Below are 9,311 nucleotides of genomic sequence, written 5' to 3' on the forward strand. Positions count from 1 at the left end.
TTAATTTAGGTGTTTAATATATTGTGTTAGCTAGATAATTAATAGAGATAAGTGTCCTCTCTTATGGCCGTGCTTGGTCGACGCTACATATTGTACATAGAGAGGCCCTCGACACGCTAGCTAGTAAGAAAATGAAGGGAACCATTAAGTACAGAAGTTCGTCATGCATACCGAGAGAAGTGATCGATCGACCTCTCCTTCTCCGAGAGATTGGTCGAACAACAAGTTTTCGTATTATCTACCCGACGCTACTGGCTACATACATATACAATATGTAAAATATCTTACAATCCCCTAGCAAATGAAATCAATTTTCACATGATATTCTCTGGCTTTATTGATGACGTGATCAAGAAAGAATCCCGCCAATTCCTCTTGAATTGCTTTCATGCGATCTTGTTCTAGGAGTTCATCCCGCATCTGCCACGTCTAATTTGAAGAAGGGGGTTAATACATGTATGAATGAAACTCAACAGAAATGATGGTGTAATAAATTGAAATTGTGAATATTATTGCTTACACACTTCATATTGTCTTTTAGAGTAGCCCTGCTTATGTTTCAAAGTCGCGTTGTAGATGAACTCGCACACGTAGTATCCACATAAATCATTCCCTTGTTCCTGCCACAAGCACTTTACGAGAAATAGAGGTCAATCAAACTGATAATGAAGCATTATAAATGGCATTGATGAAAGTACAGCTATAGAATCAACGGGAGATGCGCGTAACTAGCTAGCTAGTAGTACTTACTTTTGGTCACTGGAGCAGTCAGCACGTTGTCCTTCTTGTACCTCCATTGGGTCATCACCGGAGCCATCATGAACATAGCCCTCTTCTTGTACCGGTATTAATGGGCCGGAGCCATTATGAACATAGCCCTCTTCTTCACCCAGTCCTTCCTGACCAACGACGTCGATGAAAAATGACGCAACGGCATCAGTTCCTTCTGCGATTATCTCCCCCAACATCGCTTCTGTTGCTTCGTCTCGATAGTGTTTCATAGTTTCTGCAAATATTTACAACATGTCAATTATTATTCAAACATGCATGGTACAGATTGATATATATTAGTGGCAAACGTAGAACTAGCTAGCTAATCACAATAAAGAATCATGTTAATTAGTGGCCTCGACGCTGCTTCTCTAGAGTTTGGGGTGGCCTAGACAACGCTTCAAGGGTTTGGGGCGGCCTCGACACAACGCTTCAAGGGTTTGGGGTGGCCTCGACGACAACGCTCTTTTAACTTGGTAAATTTGGGTGGCCACAAGAGAGTTTATCGGGTAGGGGCGCAGCGGGAAGGGGTAGGAGACCAACATCGTTTTTTTCTAGGGTTTGGGTGTCCTCGAGAGTTTTGGTCGAGCGAGAGGGCCGAGGGGGGGTATATCGACGACGACGGAGGAGAAGATCGAAGAAAAAAAAAGAAGAAAAAAAGAAGAAAAATTCTATTTTTTTCTTCTTCTCCTCTATTCCTTTCTTCTTCTCCTCTTCTTTTTCTTCTTTTTTCCTCTTCTTATTTTACTTTTTCCTCTACACTAAACTAAAATGCACTAACCTAAAACCTAATACTAACAACCTAAATAAAAAATTAATACATATATTAAAAAACATATATAAACAAAAAAATGCTATGAACATTATATTCATACATAGATAGCCACATCCATTCATCATATAGCTGCCACATACATATATACATTATATATATGAAAAAATGCATATATACACATATACACAAAAAAATACACATATATATACAAACAAACTCATACATACACATATAAACACATATACACAAAAAATGCATATATACACATATACAAAAAAATGCAGGGCAGGGGCGGCGGCGCGGCGGTCGCGCAGGACAGGGCGGCGCGCGGTGGCCGCGCAAGGCAGGGGTGGCGGCACGGCGGCCGCACAGGGCAGGGGCGGCCGCGCGGGTGCGCGGGACGGGAGGGGCGCGGGACTGCTCACAGGGGGCGGCGGCGACGGCGAAGGCGAGCAGCCTGACGGCTTCGGTGGCGGTGGCGACGGCAAGGTGGAGCAGGGGCGTCAGGCGGCGACGGCGACGACGACGAGGAGGAGCAGGGGGCGTCGGGGGAGAAGTGGGGGATTTGGTCGAAAACTGCTAAGTGCTGTATATATATCAAGAGCGTTGGTCCCGGTTCGTGGCACCAACCGGGACTAATACACCCTTTAGTCCCGGTTCGTGCCACCAACCGGGACCAAAGGCCTCTTTTCAGCAGCCTAAAGGGCGGGAAGCGGCGGCCTTTGGTCCTGGTTGGTGCCACCAACCAGGACTAAAGGGTGGGCATTGGTACCGGTTGGTGCCACGAACCGGTACCAATGCCCCCCTTTAGTCCCGGTTGGTGGCACCAACCGGCACCAAAGGTCGTGTGCTGGCACGGTGCGGCACGAAAGTTTAGTCCCACCTCGCTAGCTGAGAGGGGCGCACAGTGCTTTATAAGCCCCACTGCCGCACCCCTCTCGAGCTCCTCTCCACTGCAGGCTTACGGGCCTACTTACTACTGCTTTGCTTGATGGGCTTACTGGGCCTCCTGCGGGCCTGAATCCTGGCCCATGGTGGGTTTCTAGTCGTATTCAGGCCGTGGGGGGCCAGTAGGAGTCACTTTTATTCTTTACTTATTGTTGCTATTTTTATTTTTCCCAGTTTTTTGTTTTGTTTTCTGCGTTATTTATTTTCTTTTATTTTTTTGCTTTATTTTTTAATTCTTTTTTGCTTTTAGTTTTAGAAAAATTATAAACTTTTTGTTAGTGCCATTAGTTCTCAAATTAGAAAACACTTTTTTGTTTTGTTTCTTGCTTTATTTATTTTATTTTGTTTCTACTTACAACAAAATACTTATTGTTGCTATTTTTATGTTTTCTCAGTTTTTTTGTCTTGTTTTTTGCATTATTTATTTTATTTTATTTTTCTGCTTTATTTTTTAATTCAGTTTGCTTTTAGTTTTAGAAAAATTATAAACTTTCTGTTAGTGCCATTAGTTCTCAAATTTGAAAACACTTTTTTTGTTTTTTTGTTTTGTTTCTTGCTTTATTTATTTGATTTTGTTTCTACTTACAACAAAATACTTATTGTTGCTATTTTTATTTTTTTTCAGTTTTTTTGTTTTGCTTTCTGCATTATTTATTTTCTTTTGTTTTTTGATTTATTTTTTAATTCTTTTTTGCTTTTAGTTTTAGAAAAGGAGCGAACCGGGATTAATGGTATTACGAGGGCTAAATCATAAGCCATTAAAGCATTTCAAATGAACTTTGAAAATGTTGAAAGTTGAAAGTTGGCATGGTATCATAATTTCGTGTGTCACAAAGTTGGCATGGTATCATCATAATAGTTGCGGGAGAAAAACTTAACTTTTTTCTTCGCTTGTGTCATTTGCTTATTGCGCCGTAACCATGGATAATCTTCATCGTTTATCAGGATGCTGGGGTCAGCCTTGACTTTGAAGGGAGGAATTTCATGAAACTTTTCATAATCTTCAGACATGTCTGTCTTGCCCTCCACTCCCACGATGTCCCTTTTTCCTGAAAGAACTATGTGGCGCTTTGGCTCATCGTATGATGTATTCGCTTCCTTATCTTTTCTTTTTCTCGGTCTGGTAGACATGTCCTTCACATAGATAACCTGTGCCACATCATTGGCTAGGACGAACGGTTCGCCAGTGTACCCAAGATTTTTCAGATCCACTGTTGTCATTCCGTACTGTGGGTCTACCTGTACCCCGCCTCCTGACAGATTGACCCATTTGCACTTAAACAAAGGAACCTTAAAATCATGTCCGTAGTCAAGTTCCCATATGTCCACTATGTAACCATAATACGTGTCCTTTCCCCTCTCGGTTGTTGCATCAAAGCGGACACCGCTGTTTTGGTTGGTGCTCTTTTTATCTTGGTCAACCGTGTAAAATATATTCCCATTTATCTTGTATCCTTTCCAAATCGTAACAGTCGAAGATGGTCCCCTGGACAACAAGTACAGCTCATCACAAATAGTGTTGTCACCTCTAAGACGTGTTTCCAACCAACTGCCGAAAGTCCTGATGTGTTCACATGTAATCCAGTCGTCGCACTGCTCCGGGTGTTTGGAGCGCAGACTGTTCTTGTGTTCATCGACATACGGGGTCACCAAGGTAGAGTTCTGCAGAACTGTGTAGCGTGCTTGAGACCAAGAATATCCGTCCCTGCATATTATTGAGTCCCTTCCAAGCGTGCCTTTTCCAGTCAGTCTCCCCTCATACCGCGATTTAGGGAGACCTATCTTCTTAAGGCCAGGAATGAAGTCAACACAAAACCCGATGACATCCTCTGTTTGATGGCCCATGGAGATGCTTCCTTCTGGCCTAGCACGGTTACGGACATATTTCTTTAGGACTCCCATGAACCTCTCAAAGGGGTACATATTGTGTAGAAATACGGGGCCCTGAATGACAATCCCGTCGACTAGATGAACTAGGACGTGCGTCATGATATTGAAGAAGGATTGTGGGAATACCAGCTCGAAACTGAAAGGACATTGCACCACATCACTCCTTAGCCTTGGTATGATTTCTGGATCTATCACCTTCTGAGAGATTGCATTGAGGAATGCACATAGCTTCACAATGGCTAATCGGACGTTTTCCGGTAGAGCCCCCTCAATGCAACCGGAAGCAGTTGCGTCATAATCACGTGGAAATCATGAGACTTTAGGTTCTGGAACTTTTTCTCTGCCATATTTATTATTCCCTTTATATTCGACGAGAAACCAGTCGGGACCTTCATACTAAGCAGGCATTCAAAGAAGATTTCCTTCTCTTCTTTGGTAAGAGCATAGTTGGCAGGACCTTCATACTACTTTGGAGGCATGCCGTCTTTTTCGTGCAAATGTTGCAGGTCCTTCCGTGCCTCAGCTGTATCTTTTGTCTTTCCATACACGCCCAAGAAGCCTAGCAGGTTCACGCAAAGGTTCTTCGTCACGTGCGTCACGTTAATTGAAGAGCGGACCTCTAGGTCTTTCCAGTAGGGTAGGTCCCAAAATATAGATTGCTTCTTCCACATGGGTGCGTGTCCCCCAGCGTCATTCGTAACAGCTAGTGCGCCGGGACCCTTTCCAAAGATTACGTGTAAATCATTGACCATAGCAAGTACGTGATCACTGGTACGCATGGCGGGCTTCTTCCGGTGATCTGCCTCGCCTTTGAAATGCTTGCCTTTCTTTCGACATTGATGGTTGGTCGGATGAAATCGACGATGGCCCAGGTACACATTCTTCCTGCAGCTTCCCAGGTATATACTTTCGGTGTCAATAAACAGTGCGTGCATGCGTGGTATCCCTTGTATGTCTGTCCTGAAAGGTTACTGAGAGCGGGCCAATCGTTGATGGTCACGAATAGCAATGCCTTTAGGTCAAATTCCTCATGTTTGTGATCATCCCACGTACGTACACCGTTTCCATTCCACAGCTGTAAAAGTTCTTCAACTAATGGCCTTCGGTACACATCAATGTCATTGCCGGGTTGCTTAGGGCCTTGGATGAGAACTGGCATCATAATGAACTTCCGCTTCATGCACATCCAAGGAGGAAGGTTATACATACATAGAGTCACGGGCCAGGTGCTGTGATTGCTGCTCTGCTCCTCGAAAGGATTAATGCCATCCGCGCTTAAAGCAAACCATACGTTCCTTGGGTCACGTGCAAACTCAGCCCAGTACTTTCTCTCGATTTTTCTCCACTTCGACCCGTCAGCGGGTGCTCTCAAATTCCCATCTTTCTTACGGTCCTCACTGTGCCATCACATCAACTTGGCATGCTCTACGTTTCTGAACAGACGTTTCAACCGTGGTATTATAGGAGCATACCACATCACCTTCGCAGGAACCCTCTTCCTGGGGGGGTCGCTATCAGCATCACCAGGGTCATCTCGTCTGATTTTATACCGTAATGCACCGCATACCGGGCATGCGTTCAGATCCTTGTACGCATCACGATAGAGGATGCAGTCATTAGGGCATGCATGTATGTTCTGCACCTCCAATCCTAGAGGGCATACGACCTTCTTTGCTGCATATGTACTGTCGGGCAATTCGTTATCCTTTGGAAGCTTCTTCTTCAATATTTTCAGTAGCTTCTCAAATCCTTTGTCTGGCACATCATTCTCTGCCTTCCACTGCAGCAACTCCAATACGGTACCGAGCTTTGTGTTGCCATCTTCGCAATTGGGGTACAACCCTTTTTTGTGATCCTCTAACATGCGATCGAACTTCATCTTCTCCTTTTGACTTTCGCATTGCGTCCTTGCATCGACAATGACCCGGCGGAGATCATCATCATTGGGCACATCGTCTAGTTTCTCTTGATCTTCAGCAGCTTCGCCCGTTGCAGCATCATCGTGCACATCGTCTGGTTCCTCTTGATGTTCAGTAGCATCACCGTATTCAGGGGGCACATAGTTGTCATCGTACTCTTCTTCTTCGCCGTCTTCCATCATAACCCCTATTTCTCCGTGCCTCGTCCAAACATTATAGTGTGGCATGAAACCCTTGTAAAGCAGGTGGGTGTGAAGGATTTACCGGTCAGACTAAGACTTCGTATTCCCACATATAGGACATGGACAACACATAAAACCATTCTGCTTGTTTGCCTCAGCCACTTCGAGAAAATCATGCACGCCCTTAATGTACTCGGAGGTGCGTTTGTTACCGTACATCCATTGCCGGTTATCTGCATGCATTATATATAATTAAGTGTGTCAAAAATCATTATAGAACATCATGAATAGATAACTAAGTGACCAAATTAATAGAAGTTCATCATCACATTAAAACCAAAGTACATACATAGTTCTCATCTTCAAGCGAAAATCATTACAGAACAACATAAAGCTCTGCAGAGCATCTAAATTAATTAAACCATACATTGAAACTATGTAAAACATTTCAATGCGAAAACAAATGCGATCATAATCGCAACCAAGGTAACAACTGATCCAACGGCATAATGATACCAAGCCTCGGTATGAATGGCATATTTTCTAATCTTTCTAATCTTCAAGCGCATTGCATCCATCTTGATCTTGTGATCATCGACGACATCCGCAACATGCAACTCCAATATCATCTTCTCCTCCTCAATTTTTCTTATTTTTTCCTTCAAGAAATTGTTTTCTTCTTCAACTAAATTTAACCTCTCGACAATAGGGTCGGTTGGAATTTCCGGTTCAACAACCTCCTAGATAAATAAAATCTATGTCATGTTGGTCGGCCTAATTTTCATAAATAATAAATGAACCAATAGTTATGAAAAGATAATATATACCACATCCGAATCATAGACAGGACGAGGGCCGACGGGGGCGGATACCAAAACCATCGCACTATATAAGATGCAATAATAAAAGTAAGAAAATAATACAAGTATCTATCTAAACATACAAGTAAGAATATTTTTCCTTTCAGAAAGAAGATAAGAACAAGAGGCTCACCACGGTGGTGCCGACGATGAGATCGGCGCGGGTGATCGACGGCGGTGAAGACGGGTACGAGACGTGACAGACCACTAAACCTAGACAAATATTGAGGAAAATGGAGATTGGAGGTCAAGCTTGGAGAGGAGAAAGCTTAAGTAGTGTGGCTCGGGCATTCTATCGAACACCTTGTGTGCATAGGAGGTGAGCTAGAGCACCACCAAGCTCTCTCCCCCTCGCGGCTGGCAGAAAAAATAGAGCAGTGTGCTCTTCTCTTACGCGAGGGGGTATATATAGGCACCTCATTGATCCTGATTGGTGGCTTGAACCGGGACTAAAGGGCAGCCTTTAGTCCCGGTTCGTGGCACCAACCGTGACCAATGATGGTGGGCTAGGAGCGAGGCCCATTGGTCCCGGTTCGTCCCACCAACCGGGACCAAAAGGTCCAGACGAACCGGGACCAATGGTCCACGTGGCCCGGCCGGTCCCCGGGGTTCACGAACCGGGTCCAATGCCACCATTGGTCCCGGTTCTGGATTGAACCGGGACTGATAGGCTGACCCGGCCTAGACCAATGCCCCCTCTACTAGTGAAGGTAAAGATGTTCCCCCCTCACATTAACAAAATGATGCATTATCCCATTTTGAAAGTAATGATCTTAACTTTTTAGTTTTTTTCGATTACGCAAATTTACATAATGATTTATACGAAGTGATTTTCTTTATTTGTAGGCAATTGACATCTAATGTCACATTTTTCTTGGAGACTCGATGATCCACTATTGTTCATTTCCCTCTTATGAACTACCATTTTAATTCAAACTTGTCATTTTGGATTTGTGTAAGTATTTTCACTATTACACGGTTTTCTATACCTATTGAACTGTTAAGTGTATTAATATATCCATATTATTGTTCGATATCCACAAGTGGAGTATGCGATAGACATGGGACACCGGGACATTTTTGTCCTGGGTCCGCCCCTGGATGTAGCCAAATCTTATGGCCGTATAGGGGCAGTCGATGTAACAGCGGTCAGAGCAAGCAGGATCCTTGCATGCCGTGTCGCAGTCCACCGTGCATTGGAAGGAGAATGCATAGACTGTCTTGTTGCCGGGGCAGCCGCCATGCTTGTCGACGTATCCGTTCAGGGCGTCCTGCCCCCTCGACGTGGGCAAAGTATTTGATTCACGTTTCTTTTGGCCGACCGTGGCGAGCTCGGTAAACAAGCGCTCGATGAAGGCCACACTGGTGGCCTCGGTGCCGCAGGCCTTGTCGACCATGGTGACGCATGCCGCGTCCTTCTTCTCGTCTTTGCCATAGAGCTTGGAGTTCTCGCTGAGCAAGCAGCCTTAGCCTCCCCCTGGCCACCGGCACCAATGATGGGGCCGCCACTACCATGAGGGCGATTACGAGCAGCTGCCCGACAACGCTGGCCTCACGCTTGACGGCCATCTTGTTGTCGATTTCACTTTGTGAGTTGTAACAGAGACGACGAATGCTGGCGTTGATCGAGATATATGCCAGGGTTGCATTATATTTATATATAGGCAACACTTCTGCTTCGGTACACCCCCTTAAACACATCAAGGGCTGAGATTTGTCCATACACCTTCGCTGGCAGGGGCACGTTCGTTTTATGTAAAAGATTTAACCCCGCGCGTCCAGGCCGATTACCCCGCGCGCCCGTGTATATGGGGCTGCGGGGTAAGCCGGGCTGCCCAGTAGCCGACAGGACGCGAGCCGATCAGCACCCCATGGGCCCACTATGTCAGGCGCCATGCGACGTGCGTGCTGACGTGGCGCGGACGGGCGTACCCTCGTGCGGTAACTGCCCGCGGTAAATGCGGCG

General features: G+C 45.1%; 1 pseudogene; it reads right to left on the bottom strand.

Moving 5' to 3' along the window:
* The window catches only part of LOC119360348, a 10,814-nt pseudogene extending 1,849 nt beyond the window's left edge, over nucleotides 1-8,965 (bottom strand).
* Nucleotides 8,966-9,311: the final 346 nt, after the last annotated feature.

The sequence above is a fragment of the Triticum dicoccoides genome, chromosome 2B (genome assembly GCF_002162155.2).
Source record: "Triticum dicoccoides isolate Atlit2015 ecotype Zavitan chromosome 2B, WEW_v2.0, whole genome shotgun sequence".
Classification (NCBI taxonomy): domain Eukaryota; kingdom Viridiplantae; phylum Streptophyta; class Magnoliopsida; order Poales; family Poaceae; genus Triticum; species Triticum dicoccoides.